The sequence below is a fragment of the Halichoerus grypus genome, chromosome 5, assembly GCF_964656455.1.
Source record: "Halichoerus grypus chromosome 5, mHalGry1.hap1.1, whole genome shotgun sequence".
Classification (NCBI taxonomy): Eukaryota; Metazoa; Chordata; class Mammalia; order Carnivora; family Phocidae; genus Halichoerus; species Halichoerus grypus.
The window spans coordinates 109,673,245-109,691,833 of record NC_135716.1 but is presented as its reverse complement, the minus strand read 5'-3'; the positions used below and the strand labels follow the sequence as shown (position 1 = coordinate 109,691,833).

Below are 18,589 nucleotides of genomic sequence, written 5' to 3'. Positions count from 1 at the left end.
GCTTATCTCAACGGTCAAAGACTCTATGCAGGCCCTGGGGCATCTTGCCTGCCCCACCCCTCCGCTGTACCTCCTGGGAGGGGCGCTAGACCGCAGCGGGTGGGGCAAGCCCAGCCCACCTCGCCAATGGCAGACCGGAAATGCTGGAGCACTGGGAATCAGGGCAATGGAGTTCATGAAATCACATGCTTTCTGGTTGGAATGAAATTGTAAGGCTGTCCAGTCACACTCCCACCAGTTGGCGTCTGAATTTCCTCCACAAGATTCCCGTCAAGTGGTCATTAAGCCAGAGTTTGAATAGCCCCCATGACAGGACATGATTATCCTTCAAAGAAGGCCATTTTATCTTTACACAGTTCTGACTGGAGGGGCCGTCTTGCTAACATTGAGTCTAAGTGCCTCCCTGACCTCAGCTACCTGGTGCAAGATGATCTTCTGTCGTCACAGAGATTGCAAAAATTCTTAACCAAAATTTGACAAATCAAAACCAACAACGTATTAAAAAAAAAAAAAAAATTGACTATGACCAAATGGAGTCTAGCACAGCTCTGCAGGATAGTTTAATATAAGAAAACTATAATACTATAATAATACTAATCAATGTAATTCTTCAAATTAACAGTCTCCAAAAGAAAAACCATACGATCAACTCAACTGATGCAGAAAAAGCATTTGACAAAATCCAACAACCATTCGTAATAAAAACTCACATCAAACTAGGAACAGAATGGAATGTCCTCAGCTTAATATGGAGCATCTGTGAAAAACCTAGAGCCCACATCATACTTATTAGTGAAAGACTAAATTCTTTCTAAGAGTGGAAACAGGAAGGATATCTGTTCTCATCACTCTTTGTTAACATAACATTGGAAATTATAACCACAGCACTAAGGTAAGAAAAAAGAAAAGCATACGGGCTGGAAGGGAAGAAATAAAGCTGTCTTTATTTGCAGATGATATGATTATCTACACAGCAAATCCCAAGGAATCTACAAAAAAATTAAAAATACCTCAAAATTTACAAGTGAGTTCAGGAAGACAGGATACAAGATAAATACAAAACAATCACATTTCTGTGGATACCAAAATTAAAACAATATCATTTATAATCACTTAAAGAAAATGAAATACTTACACATGCACTTAGCAAAACAATGTATAGTATATGTATGCTGAAAATTGAAAAATGCTAATGTAAGAAATTAAGGAAAACCTAAGTAAATGGAAAGACATATCCTGTTCATGGATTAGAAGGCTCAACATTGTTAAAGATGTCACTTCTCTCCAAATTGATCTGTATGTTTAATGTAATTTCTTTTTTTAATTTTAATTCCAGTGTAATTACCATATAGTGTTATATTAGCTTCAGGTGTACAATATAGTGATTCAGCAATTCTGTACATTACTCAGTGATCACCATGATAAGTGTACTCTTAATCCCCTTCACCTATCTCACCCATCCCCCAACCCACCTCCCTTCTGATAACCATCAGTTTGTTCTCTATAGTTAAGAGTGTGTTGTTTGGTTTGTCTCTTTTTTTCTTTGTTCATTCATTTTGTTTCTTAAATTCCACAAATGAGTGAAATTGTGGTATTTGTCTTTCTCTGACTGACTTATTTCACTTAGCATTACACTCAACAACCATGTTGTTGCAAATGGCAAGATATCATTCTTTTTATGGTTGAATAATATTCCATTGTATATATATATCACCTCTTCTTTATCCATTCATCTGTAGATACTTGGGCTGCTTCCATAATTTGGATATTATAAATAATGCTGCAATAAACATAGGGGTACATGCACCTTTTTGAATTAGTGTTCTTGTATTCTTTGGGTAAATACCCAGTAATGGAATTATTAAATCATAGGGTAGTTCTAATTTTAATTTTTTGAGGAACCTCCATACTGTCTTCCACAGTGGCTGCACCAGTTTGCATTCCCACCAACAGTGCACAAGAGTTCCTTTTTCTCCACATCCTTGCCAACACTTGCTGTTTCTTGGGTTTTTTTATTTTAGCCATTCTGACAGGTGTGAGGTGATCTCTCACTGTGGCTTTGATCTGAATTTCCCTGATGATGTGTGATGTTGAGCATCTTTTCATGTGTCTGTTCGCCGTCTGGATGTCTTCTTTGGAGGAATGCCTGTTCATGTCTTCTGCCCATTTTTTAATTGGGTTATTTGGTTTTTGTGTGTTGAATTGTATAAGTTCTTTATATATTTTGGATACTAACCCCTAAATGACTAAGATATGTCATTTTCAAGTATCTTCTTCCATTCAGTGGGTTGTCTTTTAGTTTTGTTGATTGTTTCCTTTGCTGTGCAGAAGGTTTCTATTTTGATGTAATCCCAATAGTTTATTTTTGCTTTTGTTTCCCTTGCTTCAGGAGACATATCTTAAAAAATGTTGCTATGGCCGATGTCAGAGAAATTACTGCCTGTGCTCTCTTCCAGGATTTTTATGGTTTCAGGTCTTACATATAGGTCTTTAATCCATTTTGAGTTTGCTTTTGTGTGTGGTGTAAGAAAGTTGTCCAGTTTCATTCTTTTTTTTTTTTTTTTAAAGATTTTATTTATTTATTCGACAGAGAGAGAGACAGAGAGAGAGAGGGAACACAAGCAGGGGAAGCAGCAGGCTGAGGGAGAAGCAGGCTTCCCGCAGAGCAGGAAGCCCAATGTGGGGCTCGATCCCAGGGCCCTGGGATCATGACCTGAGCCGAAGGCAGATGCTTAATGACTGAGCCACCCAGGCGCCCCAGTCCAGTTTCATTCTTGTGCATGTAGCTGTCCAGTTTTCCCAATACCATTTGTTGAAGAGACTATCTTTTTCCCATTGCATATTCTTGCCTCCTTTGTCAAAGACTAATTGACGTATATTCATGGGTATATTTTTGGACTCTTTTCTGTTCCATTGATCTATGTGTCTATTTCTATGTCAGTACCCTACTGTTTAGATTACTACAGCTTTGTAGTATATATTGAAATCTGGGATTGTAATACCTCTAGTTTTTTCTTCTTTTTCAAGATTGCTTTGGTTATTCAGGGTCTTTTCTTCCAAGCAAATTTTAGGATTATTTGTTCTAATTCTGTGAAAAATGCTATTGGTATTTTAATAGAGATTGCATTAAATATGTAGATTGCTTTGTATAGACATTTTAACAATATTTGTTCTTTTAATCCATGAGCATGGAATGCCTTTCCATTTGTTTGTATTGTGTTCAGTTTCTTTCATCAATGTTTTGTAGTTTTCAGAGTACTGATCTTTCACCTCCTTGGTTAAGTTTATTCCCAGGTATTTTATTATTTTTGATGCAATTGAAAATTGGATTGTTTTCTTAATTTCTCATTCTGCCACTTCATTATTAGTGTATAGAAATGCAACAGATTTCTGTATATTGATGTTGTGTCCTAGGACCTTACTAAATTCATTGATCAATTCTAGTAGTTTTTTGGTGGAGTCTTTTGGGTTTTCTGTATACAGTATCATGTCATCTGCAAATAGTGAAAGTTTTACTTCTTCCTTAGTAATTTGGGTGCCTTTTATTTCTTTTTGTTGTCTGACTGCTGTGGCTAGGACTTCCAGTGCTATGTTGAATAAAAGTGGCGAGACTAGACATCCCTGCCTTGCACCTGATCTTAAGGGAAAAACTCCCAGTTTTTCACCATTGACTATGATGTTAGCTGTGGGTTTTTCATATATGACCCTTATTATGTTGAGTTAGGTTTAATGTAATTTCTAACAAAATCTCAGCAAGGTTTTTTTGTAGATATATACAAACTTATTCTAAAATTTATAAGGAAAGGCAAAGACTCTAGAGTAGCTAAAACAACCCTGAAAGACAATAAAGTGGGAAGAATCACTTTGCCCAATATTAGACTTACTATACATTGAAAGTAATCAAAACAGTGTGGTTTTTAGCAGAGGGATAGCCTCATAGAGCAATCAAACAGAACAGAGAACCAAGAAATAAATTCACACAATATGCCCAACTGATTTTTGACAATGGTGCAAAAGCAGTTCAAAGGAAGGAAAGATCACATTTACAACATATGTTGCTGGGGCAATTGGACACACATAGGCAAAAAAAAAATTTTTTTAAATAAACTTTGATTTATACCTTCAACCTTATACAAAAATCAACTCAAAATAGATCACAAACTTAAATGTAAAAAGTAAGACTCTAAATTTTTTAGGAAAAAAAATAGAAGAATTCTTCAGGTTTTAAAGCCAGATAAGAGTCCTTAGATTTGGGGCGCCTGGGTGGCTCAGTTGGTTAAGCGACTGCCTTCGGCTCAGGTCATGATCCTGGAGTCCCAGGATCGAGTCCCGCATCGGGCTCCCTGCTCAGCAGGGAGTCTGCTTCTCCCTCTGACCCTCCCCCTCTCATGCTCTCTCTCTCTCTCTCATTCTCTCTCTCAAATAAATAAATAAAAAATCTTTAAAAAAAAAAAAAAAAGAGTCCTTAGATTTGACACCAGAAGTTTAATCTATAAAAGACTGATAAATTGGACTTTATCAAAATTAATTTTTTTTTTTTTTGCTCTGTCAAAGACCCAAGTAAGAGGATGAAAGACAAGCTATGGACTGGAGGAAAATATTTACAAACCATATTTCAAACAAAAGATTGGGACTAACATTTAGAATATATAAAGAACTCAGAAATCTCAACAATAAAAAAAATGAAAAATGAAAATAGAGGACAGCCAAAGATATGAATTTACTGAAGAAGCTATAGTTGGAAAGTAAGTACATCTGAAAGTTATTCAACATAATTGCCATTAGAGAAATGCAAATTAAAACAACAGTGAGATATCACTATACTCCTATCAGAATGGCTAAAGTAAAAAATAATGACAGCACCAAGTACTGGTAAGGATTTGGTAAAACTGGATCACACATTGCTGATGGGAATGTAAAATAGTGCAGCCAATCAAAAACAGTTTGGAAGCTTTTTATAAAATTAAACGCCTGGATGGCTCAGTGGGTTGAGCATCTGACCGACTCTTTGTTTTGGCTCAGGTTGTGATCTCAGGATCATGGGATCAAGCCCTACATCATGCTCCACACTCAGCAGGGAGTCTGCTTGAGGATTCCTCTCCCTCTGCCTCTGTCCCTCCCCCTGTTCACGCTCTCTCTCTCTCTCAAATAAATAAATAAATCTTTAAAATTAAACATGCGACTACCATATGACCCAGCAATTGCACTCCTGGGTGTATATCCCAGAGAAATGAAAAGTTATGTTCACACAAAACCTATACACAAATATTTATAGCAGCTTTATTTTTAATAACCAAAAGTTGTAACTACCCCAGATGTCCTTCAAAGAGTGAATGGCTATCCAAAGGACACATGCAAATGGCCAACAGGTACATTAAAAAGGAAATATCACTAATCATCAGGGAAATACAAATCAAAACCACAATGAGATATCACCTCACACCTGTCAGAATGGCTAGCAACAAAAAGACAAGAGATAACAAGTGTTGGTGAGGATGTGGAGAAAAGGAAACCCTCATGTATTGTTGGTATGAACATATATTGGTACAACCATACAACCATTGTGGAAACAGTATGGAGGATCCTCAAAAAAATTAAAAATAGAATTACCATATGATCTAGCAATCCCACTTCAGGGTATATATCCAAAAGAAATGAAAACAGGAGCTTGAAAAGGTATCTGTACTCCCATAATTCATTGCAGCATTATTTATAATAGCCAAGATAGGAAAATGACATAAGTGTCAGTCAACAGATGAATTGATAAAGAAAAGGTGGTACATATACACAATGGAATATTATTCAGCCACAAGAAAGAAGGAAATCCTGCCATTTGTGAAAAACACAGATGGACCTTGAGGGCATTGCACTAAGTGAAATGAATCAGATAGAGAAAAATAAATATGCATGGTACCACTTAAATGTGAAATCTAAAAAAAAAAAAAAGTCAAACTCATAGAAACAGAGAGTAAAGTGATTAAAAGGGCCTAGGGAGAGAGAAATAAGGAAAGGTTGGTTTGAAAGGGTCCAGACTTTCAGCTATAAAATGAATAAGGTCAGAGGATCTAATGTATAACATGGTGCATATAGTTGATAACATTGTATTTTACGATTGGAATTTGCTGAGAGTAGAACTTAAATGTTCTCCCCAAAACAAAACAAAAACAGGTCAGTATGTGAGGTGATAGATGTGTTAAATTAACTCAAGGGAAGGAATTCTTCGCAATGTATATGCATACCAAATCATCACAATGTACACTTTAAATATTTTATAATTTTTCTTGTCAATTATACTTCAATAAAGGTGAAAAGACCCAGAGTGAGTGGCTAAACAAACTATGGTCTATCCATACCATACCATATTGCTACTACTTAGCAATAAAAAGAAATGTATTATTGATACACTTAACTTGTATGAATCTCCAGAAAATTGTGTTGTGTGAAAAAAGCCAATCTCGAAAGATTATACAGTGTGCAAATCCATATACGTGACATTCTTGAAATGACAGAATAATAGAAATAGAGAACAGATTCCTGGTTGCCAGTGGTCAGAGATGGGTTGAGAGGAGGGACGTGGTATGGCTATTAAAGGGCAACAAAAAAGATCTTTGTGGAAATGGGATGATTTCATATCTTGGCTACATCACCCGGCTGTGATATTGTACTATGGTTTTTTAAGATGCCACCACTGGGGGGAAACTGGGTAAAGAATGCACTGGATCTCTGTTGTATTATTTCTTACAACTGCATGTTGCCTGGAAATGGAAGGGCGGGGGGTGGGGGCAAGAAGGGAGGGGCAGGAAGGAGGGGTGACAAAGGGGCATGAGGAACATTTGGGGGTGATGGATATGTTTACTATCTTGATTTTGGTGATAGTTTCACAGGCATATACATATGTTAAAACTTATCAAAATGTACATTTAAATACGAATAGCTTGTTGTATGTCAATTATACCTCAATAAAGTTTTTTTAAAAAATATACAGGGGCGCTGCGTGGCGCAGTCAGTTAAGCGGCTGACCCTTGGTTTCAGCTCAGGTAATGATCTCAGGGTCATGACATTGAGGCCCGCGTTGGCTCCCTGCTGGGCATGGAGCCTCCTTAGGATTCTCCCTCTCCCTCTGCCCCTCTCCCCTCCCTTTATCCCTCCCCCTCAAATAAATAAATTATACACACACACACACACACACAGACTCCTACGACCCAGAATCAGAATCTTCAAGGGCGAGACGCAGGAACGTGCTCTACAGCCCGCCTGGACGTGAAACCACGGAGGTCGGGTAGGACATGAGATAAGCAACAAGAACGAAAGGGAATGGGTTAGGATGGAGTGTGGTGCGATGTGATGGTACGGGCCTTGGAGCTCTTGCTGAAAAGCTTAAGATGACAAAATAGGAATACATAGGACTTCTGAGAAGGGAAGTGACGTGATTAAAACAAAGCGGCCACAACTTGATGGTGGAAGACTCTTCCAAAGTGGCAGCTCCTGTGTGTTCCCAGAACCGAAATGCCTGGTGGACCCTTCCTCGGTTTCGAGGATGCCGAAGGCCGGTCAACGTTTTCTTGGCTGACCGCTTGACTAGATAATCGCATCAGACGATTCTACAGTTCTGGGTGGTGACTCTTCTCAGTGATTTTGTGCTAGAAGTTCTTTATCTTTATTAACACATTCCTGGTCTCTGCATCTCAAATAGCCTGCCACACACTCAGACAAGATTCGAGTTTATTGTGGCATGATTTTTACAGGGACGCCAGCGCATGACACGCTTGCCTGCGAACCGCCCCGCCCTGTCCACAGCAAGGCACACCTTTCAGCAGCTCTGTTGGAGCTATACGGACTACTCCCCCCGGGGGGGGGGGGGAGCAGGGTCCCCGGGAGACCGGAATTAAGATAAAGAGACACAAACTGGCTTTGTCTGTGACCTGCGCACAGGCCATTCAGGTGTGTGGCATGGCGTGGCTGAGGTGGTGAAGGTCAGCCTGCAGAGAGAGAGAGAAGGCAGCCGATTTGGGAGAAGCAGAAGCCAAGATGGAATGGGGCCCTGGGAACTCAGTGACTCTCAGTCACGTCCTGTCTTGCGTGACCGCAGATGCCCCCATTACCTTGCAATCCGCCCTTTTTCCTGCCAAAGCAGCTTTGAAGTGGCATTCTGTCATAGGCCACTTCAGGAGATTTGATTTTGATAGTTCACACGATCACAAACCCACTTACACCTGTTATGTTCGATCCGCTGATTTTAAATTAACAAAAGAATTTTGTACAGCTATTTCCAACGGTGAATTCATATCCAGTGCTTTTGGTTTTTCCTTTCAGTAACAGTGATGCTGACTTCTCTGTTCAAAGAGGAAGCCACTGACCAAGGAAGGACTGAGGTGGTTTCCAGTAAGGCGGATGGAAGGAGGCATCTCTTCCCGTGGCCAGGCAGTGACGCACAGACTGAAGCTCAGAAACAAAACCATCCTGAAGGTAAAACATGTCCTGCCCTTGGCCTCTCTTTCCCCATTTGGAAATTCTTTCTTCATATCTCCTCTACACTCTCCAGACCTCAACTTGAGCCTTTTTTGGAGGAGATGAGGAAACAGGTGTGCTTGCTGTCTCTCGTGTACAGCAAGCTATCACTGAGGTGCTAGTCAGCTTTTTTTCTAGGTTAACCAACCCCCTGCCCCTCAGCTTTGCAACCTATGATCCTTGCTGCTCTTCCGTTTGCGGCTGCCCCTCTTCTGTTCGCGGCTGCCCCTCTGGGCTCAGTTCCCACAGTGGAGTTGGATGTAGACAAATGGAGATAAATCCTCTCCTTCTGCCTCCCAAAGTTTCATTTAGTGTCTTCCCTTTCCTTCCTGCCATTCTCTCTGCCACTTCCAAAGTTCAGGCCTCATCAGCTCTTAACCTGTGTTGCATGACTAAGACCTCTGCCCTCTCCCGTCTTCCTGCCCCCTACATATAACTGCCCACTGACTCTCTCCTTGACCAAATCATCCTTCTGAGGCCTTATAATCCTACCACTCCCTAGCTCAAAAGTCTTTCCTCTTGCATGTGGAAGAAAGTGCAGACTCTATGGTTGTGCATTCACTCCATCCTCCATGAGCTGGCCCAGCTGCTCTCCCAGCAACCCCCCCTTTGTGCTCCCTGTGGTCCAGTCCAGCATGCTGGGCGCCCGACATGATGCCATGAACCTGCGCACGGTTTCTGCTTGTACATGCCCTCTGCCCAAACGTTCTTGCCCTGTCTCAGCTTGTCCAAGTCCTGCATATTCTACTTTTTCTCAAAAGCCTAGCTTGGTGTGCCTTCCTTTGCAATTCTCCCCAGACAGAATGAATTATTCTGTGCTACGGAGCCACATAGTTTATGTTTTTGTTTATATAACTTTTAAAGGTCTGGCTTGTAGTCCTAGGGTACAGACCTGTCTTTCCCGCTAGAAGGCCGGCGCTTTGCGGACAAAGCCTGGCCCTACTGCTCCCAGTAAGTTCCGGGTCCCTAATTCAATGCAGGGCACTGCAGTATGTGATCTGCACATACTGGCTGGATCAAGTTTGCAAGAATACGTGCCCGTGGGCAAGCTGTGTGCCCACAGCAGTTTCCTCTGGTCATGTGACTGTTGTTTCAGAAGATTCGTGAGGTCAAATGACTCAGCAAAAATTTTGCGGACCGAATGGCCGGAAGTAAGAGCTGCAGAAGCAGACTCATTAACACTGATCTAAAACACATGTGTCTGGAACCCCACTGCCAGTGCAGGAAGATTTTCCACAGCATATGCCAAGGGTTGCAGCCTGATACTGGGCCCCGGGGAGAGGCCAACAAACCACAGGCTCCCCCGACCCCCGGCCCCTCTGGCGCCTGGCGCCCCGTCGAGGACACTTAGGAGGCCTGCAGAGCCTTGAGCATGACAGAGTTTTGCCTCCCCTATCCAAGAAATCCATCTGCCTGGATGTTCCAGATAATGGAAACTTGCCCCTCTAGGGCACCCAAACTTTTCAAAGTCAAATCCATTTTGATAAACAACTTCCAAAAGGAAGAACACAATCCAACACTTTCCCACCCTCTCAGGTTGTCATGAGTGTTATTTGACCACTTCTTGATAGCCCTGAGCTGAGATCAGGTATATCAATTGCTGTTTTTCCCACAGGATTGCCCTCTTCACTACTATACCTTCAAATCATAATCGTTACAACAATAATAACCAGCACTTATGAGCCCTTCCTATGTGCGCGGCACACCAAGGGGCCTTCTACATAATTATTTCATTTTGGCTTTACAATGTCCCTAAAAGGTAGATTTTTTTTTCCCCCAGTTTTTAGGTGTGAAAACTGAGGAGCAGGGAGGGTAAGTAACTTGCCCACGGTTACGTGGCAAGTTAAGTCATGGAGAGTGGTTCCAACCCAAGCAATGAGCTCCAGAGCCCACATTGGCAAATCCTTTACTCCACCGCTTCCCTAGGCATGGAAATAAGGGGACCAACTCATCCAGGGACTTTCCTGGGTTTAGCACTGACAACTCTCAGTCCAGGGAAAAGCATGATGGTTGGTCACCCTAGCTGGAGAGCAAGAGAGCACTCTCCAGAACACTTGGCTTTTGTAAACCAGACGTGTGATTTCGGATCATCCATCCCTGGCCATTGAGGATAGGAAAGGAACCCAGTAACCCAGTCAAACCAGGAGGGCCAGAGAAAGAAACAGCACCCCCCCACCCCCCGCCGCCGAAGACAGTTAATAATGTTGCTCTCCTTGAAAACATATTTGTTCAACATGAGCGGAGGTGAGAAACTTCTATGAATGAAAATCATACACTTCTTTCTTTATATTCAAAACAGGAAATGGCTACATACACGTATTGTGGGCAGTTTTCTAAGCCAGACCGTTTTGTGAGGCATATTAAAGAGCATATCATTTAGGTAATAAAAAATAAAGAACCCTCTCATTCCGGAGGAACAACATCTTAGGAGCCGTGTGCTATTTGGCTTCACGGGTCAGCTGGCTGTGACTCATCTCGGCGTGGACTCAGGTGGTGGGGAGACTGAGGTCCACATGCAGATGTGCCCCACTGCTTGCCTGGAGACATCACAGAAAGGAAGGCTTCCCCAAAAAGAACGACAATGATGAAGCTGACAGTAAGGAACCTCTTACTTCCGTAGGAACAGTTGTTAGTGAAACCCTGAGTTAGCTGCCATCACATTTCTTGTTTATGCCAGTGGGGTTTTAACGCTTAAACCTTTCCCGGGGCCTCCTGCTTCATCTGCCCGGCTCTCTGGCCCTAGGAAAGTGGATGGGTTTGGGGACTGCCTTTTCCTCAAAGGCCTTTTCCAAAATCTTTCGTGGCTGGGAAAGCTCAGGTCAATGGCAGTCTGCTTCCCAGAATGGCGAGGTTGCTGTATTTGGAGAGTGTTGCTTCCACAGGACATTAAATGCTCCTCTGCGAGTTCAAGAGTAACTTCTAGGCAAAACAAGTACAGTGGCTTCCTGCCTCGCTTCTTGCCTCTGCACAAGCCCAGACATTACCTTGGCAGGAGGTCTTAACATTTTGAGGAAAGCTGATCAGCCTGATGGCAAGATGGATGCTGCTCTCTCTCCCACAGAGGCCCTCAGGTTCTCTTGCACTTGTTTTACGGCAGGTTCCAACAGGAACTGGACTCAGAGCCATACCCTTGGGGCTGCCCTTGAGCCTCCCCAGAGGGATTCCTCAGCTCCAAGCAGCCAGTGGGCATTTCATCAGGCAGCCACGTTACTCTTCAATGAGCTAAATAACTTTTTGAGGAATTAGCAACCAAATGGTTTGAGGATGCCAGAAAAGGTGATGAAGTTGCTCTTCCTTAACTATACAAAAAATTGTTCCATGGAAAATTATAAGGGCATTTTTTAAAGGAATTTGGAGTTCACATTTCTGTTCATTCTCTTTTTCATTTTCTTGTTAAATTTAGCTATTTAGGAAATTGCTTATTAAAACCAAGAGAAAAAAATAAATAAATATCATAAACCCAAAAGAGCAAGATATTTTCTCCCTTAAAACCAAATCTGACTTTTCTTTCCTCGAAAGCTCGCAGCAGGGAGAGAGGTGGTTATCTGTCCTGGGAGCGCTGGTACTATCTGGCTCAATCCCCGTAAATACTATTTAGTTTGTACGTTTCCCAACTTTCAACTACCTGGCACATTCTTGGGCTTTTGAGTCTTCCAGGGAACTTCTGCAAATTGCCACTGACACAGTATTGAAAGCCTACCCAGGCAAACACCTTTGTACTACGGTGGGATTCTAGATGGACTTGGCTCTGACCCACAGCAAAGTTAGAGCCTGCAACACAGTCTCTCTCTGTAGGTGCCTGTCTTCCCCCAAGAGTGTTAAATGAGGATGCCAACTTACTCTGTTCAATGACCTCAGTGCCTGAAGAGAAAAACTTCCTCAGACCATCCACTCTATGGGACTGTAGGAAGAACCTGCTGACCAAAGTGAATAGACTCAAAAATGTAAAGCCATTTTCAAATGAATGAGGTCAAAACAAACTATAATTTGAGTTCTTTTGCAAGACGTTAAGCCCCAAAGTAGTAACAATATCTTGAAAGTTAAAATATACAGAAGTTAGGACCCCTTCCAAATGGATGTACAGAGAAAAAGCTATAAAACCCTTGTTCTTTGGCATCTTTACCTTCAGTTTAAGGCAAATGAGATCCAGTCATCCTCTTGATTCACAGATTCCATCTTTGCAAATGTGCCTACTGGCTAAAATGTATCTGTTATCCCCAAATCAATACTCCCAGTCCTTCTGTGGTCATGAGAGACAGCAAAAAGTTGAAGCACTGAATGTACTCCCTTCTAGCTGCGGTCCGAGCAAGGCAGCCAAGTTTGAACAAGGGGACGCTCTACTTTCCACTCTTTCTACAAACATCCTTTTCACAGTCTATTTAGTGTCACATTTTTCAAGGTTTTTTTTTAAGGTTTTATTTATTAGAGAGAGAGAGAGTGCATGTGCACAAACAGGGGTAGCAGGAGAGGGAGAAGTAGGCTTCCCACTGTGCAGAAAGCCCGATGCAGGACTCGATCCCAGGACCCTGGGGTCACGACCCAAGCTGAAGGTAGACGCTTAACCTACCGAACCACCAGGCGCCCCATGTTTTTCACGTTTTGGTGTCTTTTGTTGGTGATTTCGTGGTTTAGAGTTACTCCCAAGCATGTGCTGACGTGCTGGCGGGAAGGGGCCCGATGGAGAGAGGGCACGTGTTAGACAAGCTCCGGGCAGGCCTGAGTTACAGTGCTGTTGGTCGTGAGTTCAATGTTAATGAATCAACAGCATTTAATAAGGTGCCTTAAACAGAAACATACATAAAACAAGGTTATGTATTAATGGGCAGAGGAAACTGCTGTGACCAGAGGTTCGCGGGAATCTATGTTTCCACTAGGGATGATGGTTCAGTGTTTACTGATTCAGTGTTCACAGAAACTTTATGAACATAACTAACACAAATAATGAGAATCGACCGTTTCATCAAGCTTATAACTGCCCTTTTAAGGGATTTGAACTCTTAGGGTCTCTTTTTGTTGCCAATTTCTGTTTACTCTCACTTATTGAGTATCGATTATGTGGGGAACACCATGATAGTTCCTTAGAGGGTCGAAAAGTGACTACAGCTAATAACCTTGCCCTCCAGAAGCTTCTGGTCCAGCAGAGGAGAGAAGAATTTGGATTGACAGAGCCTAACAGCCTGAAGGAGGAATACTAATACCTGTTCAGGTATTTACCATCACAGAATCATAAACTACAAGACTTTGAAAACAATGGCCCACTGCCTCCTTCAACATCTTTCTCACCTGGCTTCCAGGGCACCAAACCATCTCCCTGCCTCTCCTTATCCCCACATTCCCCTTACTGCTAAATGTCAGGGTGCCCCAGAACTCAGTGCTTAGATCACATTCTTTTCTATCTACACTCATTTCCTTGGTCATATTATCTGCCTTTCTGATCTTAAATATTGACTAGACACAGATGGTACTTTCTGACCTCTAAATTCACATATCCACCTGCCTGCTTGTCTTCTCCATTTGAAAGTCCAAGGGGCATGTCAAAATTACCTCAAACTCCTGATACCAGATTCTGATCTCACCCCACTCTAACCTTCTCCTTCTCTAGTTTTCTTCGTGTCAGTAAATAGCCATTCCATCTGCGGCAGATTTTATTTTCCAAAAATCCCACAACAACATATTCACTTTCATATGCTCTTGCCATTCCCCCATGAAGAGATGGAGTCTATTTCCCTCTCTTCCACTTTTGGCAGAACTTTGTAACTGCCTGGATGCGTACCAAGTGTGAGAAGTGCCACAAGACTCCCACGGTGATGTCAAAAGTTTGATACACAAAATACCAACAACATTTTTCACAGAACTAGATACATAATCCTAAGATTTGTATGGAATACAAAAGATCCCAAATAGCCAAATCAATCTTGAAAAATAAGAACAAACCTGGAGGTATTACAATCCCAGATTTCAATATATACTACAAAGCTGTAGTAATCAAAACGATATGGTAATGGCGCAAAAATAGACACATAGATCAATAGAACAGAATAGAAAACCCAGAGATAAACCTACGATTATATGATCAACTAATCTTTGGCAAAGGAGGCAAGAATATGCACAGGAAGAAGATGGTCTCTTCAACAAATGGGACTGGGAAAACTAGACAGCTACATGCAGAAGAATGAAACTGGACCACTTTCTTACACCATACACAAAAAACAAACTCAAAATGGATTAAAGGCCTAAATGTGAGGCCTGAAACCATAAAAATTCTAGATGAGAGCACAAGCAATAATTTCTCTGTTGCCGTAACAACATTTTTCTAGATATGTCTCAAGAAGCAACGAAAACAAAAGCAAAAATAAACTTTTGGGATTACATCAAAATAAAAGCTTCTGCATAGCAAAGGAAAAAAATCAACAAAACTAAAAGCCCACTGAATGGAAGATGCTTGCAAATCACATACCTTAGTCATTTAGGGGTTAGTATCCAAAATATATAAAGAACTTATACAATTCAACACACAAAAACCAAATAACCCAACTAAAAAATGGGCAGAAGACATGAACAGGCATTTCTCCAAAGAAGACATCCAGACGGTGAACAGACACATGAAAAGATGCTCAACATCACACATCATCAGGGAAATTCAGATCAAAGCCACAGTGAGAGATCACCTCACACCTGTCAGAATGGCTAAAATAAAAAAACCCAAGAAACAGCAAGTGTTGGCAAGGATGTGGAGAAAAAGGAACCCTTGTGCACTGTTGGTGGGAATGCAAACTGGTGTAGCCACTGTGGAAGATAGTATGGAGGTTCCTCAAAAAATTAAAATTAGAACTACCCTATGATTTAGTAATTCCATTACTGGGTATTTACCCAAAGAATACAAGAACACTAATTCAAAAAGGTGCATGTACCCCTATGTTTATTGCAGCATTATTTATAATATCCAAATTATGGAAGCAGCCCAAATATCTACAGATGAATGGATAAAGAAGAGGGGGTACATATGTACAATGGAATATTATTCAACCATAAAAAGAATGAAATCTTGCCATTTGCAACAACCTGGGTGGACCTATGCTAAGTGAAATAAGTCAGTCAAGGACAAATACCATACGATACTCATATGTGGAATTTAAGAAACAAAACAAGGCACAAGGGTCGCTGTTTGGGTCTCAGTGGAAACCTTGTTTGGGGGGCGGCTTGCGCCAGCTAAGGCAGCACCTCCGGGACAATGGCAGAGGGAGAAAATCGCAGCACCAACCTGCTGGCTGCAGAGACTGCAAGTCTGGAAGAACAGCCTCAGGGATGGGGAGAAGTGATGCTGATGGCTGATAAAGTCCTCAGATGGGAAAGAGCCTGGTTTCCACCTGCCGTCATGCGTGTGGTTTCTTTGGTGTTTCTGACTATCTACTATCTGGATCCATCTGTTCTGTCCCGTGTTTCCTGTTTTGTTATGTTTTTGTGCTTGGCTGACTACCTTGTTCCCATTCTAGCTCCTAGAATTTTTGGCTCCAGTAAATGGACCACTGAGCAACAGGAAAGATTCCATGAAATTTGTAGCAATCTGGTAAAAACTCAACACAGAGCTGTGGGCTGGTGGAAACGCCTCTTTATACTAAGGGAGGAAAAGCCTAAAATGTACTTCATGACCATGATAATTTCTCTTGCTGCGGTTGCTTGGGTGGGACAGCAAGTCCAAAACTGGCTGCTCACCTACCTGATAGTGATTTTCTTACTGTTGTTTCCGGGATTAAACCAGCATGGAATCACTTTGAAGTACATTGGAATGGCCAAAAGGGAGATAAATAAGCTTCTCAAACAAAAAGAAAAAAAAATGAATAATGCATCTGCTTTATTCGGTGTAATGAATGGCATATACATTGTCCTTGGGAACAGTTTCTATTACGCTGTCTGGATACTAAAATGTTACAGAAGTAGCTCTTTGCTCTCCCTCTTTCTGCCCTTAGTTGGTAGAAATTCAGACTTGCCAAGTAAGGCTTTATGCATAAGGTCTTCATGTGACATGTAGCTGGATGCATTCTCATCAGTTGGCTTTATATGGACAACTCATTCATGAGTATGACTTGTTTTGATTTTTCTCACCCAGGTTAATTGAATTCTTACTTTTAGGCAACTTCCTTTAAAATAATATAGTGGTGAGCTTCACCTTTTAGTACAGTTAACTGTGACTTTGGATAATTGTTCCAGTTGATCTTTGCTTGAGCTAGATCCAAGCTAGAGGTCTGTGGCTACAGGAAGCTGGTTCTACTGTCTGCTTCCACAATCTGCTTGAACTGCCTGGCTTCATGAATACAGAGACCAAGTTGACAAAGATGAAGAGACCAATTAAGATTCATTCCTCATGCTGTTTCTATACTGTGGGAGAAGAATCCTCTGGAATAAAATGAAACCAATTCCATGCCCTAGTATGTGTTGGTTTCTGCCTTGTGCAAAACTTAGTGATTTGTAAGAAACATTGATCTTCCCTCCCAAAAGGGGAATATGACAGGCTTCGAGCTCGTCTCTCCTTGCTCTTAGACTTAAAGTTAGTTCCTTAGAGGTTTTTAAACAGCAGGCTTCCAGAAGTTTGTGTTTAGGATTTTTAGCATATTTTTAATTTCAGGTTTTCAGCTGACTACTACTATAGGTTAAGACTCAGGTCTATGACCTTCACTCCAACACCAGCCTATAAAAGGACAGAAGTCTTCCTATACTTAGTCTAAGATTCGTTTCAGTAGAAAATAATCTTAGCCTACTAAATTTTCGAGATCAGACTAAGCCTTGAAAGGTAAGCCTCGAGATTCTCATTTGAAGGTAACTGCTGGCTGCTCTGGTCCCCAGAGATTTGTCACAGGAGGTGGTGTTTATGCTGGCATCTGACTTTTTTCCTAGATCTCTCTCTCTCTCTCTCTCTCTCTCTCTCTCTCTGAAGAGTGCAAGGGCTGCTGGGGAGAGCAGACTTTTGGCGACGACAGATGGCCTCTGGTCTACAGAGATTTTGTAACTGCTTGGAAAGTGTCTTAGAATCATTCTCCCTCTCGGTAGCTAGAAATTTAGAATAGCTGGAATCTGTAAGAATGAACCTCTGAGGGCCGAAAATGTGACATTTGGGAACAGTTCTTAAACTCTGATTAATTAGCTGTAATATAGTTTTGTGAATTTATTGCACTGATGCTGGATCTTGTGGTCTATCTGTCCCTAAGTAAGTATTGTTTTCTCCCCTTCAATATTACTGTGAACAGTGGCACCCATTGTACATATGTTTGATTTGGTTTTTTTAATGTTTCATATGAAAACTACAAACTACCTTGATTTTTACATGTGTTTCCTCATTGTAGATAAGCCTATCTTGCTATCTGCATTTTTTTGTGTATATGTGTTCTACCAATTAACTACTTTTGCAGTTTTAATCTTGTATTATTTCTTCTTTGTTTTGTGTAAAAGGGGAAAAATAGAAAGAGCTGGAATCCCTCCCCCTCAAAAAAAGAAACAAAACCAAAAAAAGACAAAAATCTTAATTATAGTGGACAAGCTGGGGGTTATCATAGGGGAGGTGGGTGGGGGGATGGATGAAAATAGGCGAGTACACTTATCATGATGAGCACTGAGTAATGTACAGAAGTGCTGAACCACTATATTGTACACCTGAAGCTAATATAACACTGTGTGTTAATTATACCGGAATTAAAATAAAAAAAAATACTTTTGAGGAAGCAGGAGTTTTGGTACAGGTTCTCCTTGGCTCTCTCTCTTTCTGAGGCCACTCACCATTGGAACCTTGGAACCAGCCACCATGGTGTGAAGAAGCCAAGCAGCCATGTGGAAAGACCACATCTAGGTCACCCAACCTTAGCCAACAATCAGCATCAACCACCACATATGTGAGTGAGCAAACCCTCAGAGGAAGCTAGCTCCCAACACTGGAGCTGCCTTGCTAACATTGAGTGAGCAGAGAGGCAAGCTGTTCCCTCAGAGCCCTGCCCAAACGGCAGCTTTATGAGCAAAACAACTTGCTGTTGTTTGCACCACTAATTGCATGTATGTGGTGTAATGACTGGTTTTGCAGCAATAGAAACCTGAA

The 18,589-nt window shown here is 41.4% G+C and overlaps 1 long non-coding RNA gene and 1 pseudogene across 4 annotated transcripts in view; both read left to right on the top strand.

Annotated features, from left to right (window-relative positions):
* LOC118554841 (uncharacterized) overlaps positions 1-18,589 on the top strand; it is a 32,265-nt gene that overhangs the window by 11,320 nt on the left and 2,356 nt on the right. For 3 of the 4 annotated variants that reach the window (XR_013448041.1, XR_004926678.2, XR_013448042.1), the window contains exon 2: positions 8,314-8,466. This is a non-coding gene — a long non-coding RNA (uncharacterized LOC118554841). Of the gene's footprint in view, positions 1-622; positions 893-8,313; positions 8,467-18,589 lie in introns of all 4 variants that reach the window. The other variant, XR_013448040.1, reaches the window with a different exon arrangement.
* Positions 15,681-16,897, top strand: LOC118554839 (ADP-ribosylation factor-like protein 6-interacting protein 1 pseudogene; annotated as a pseudogene).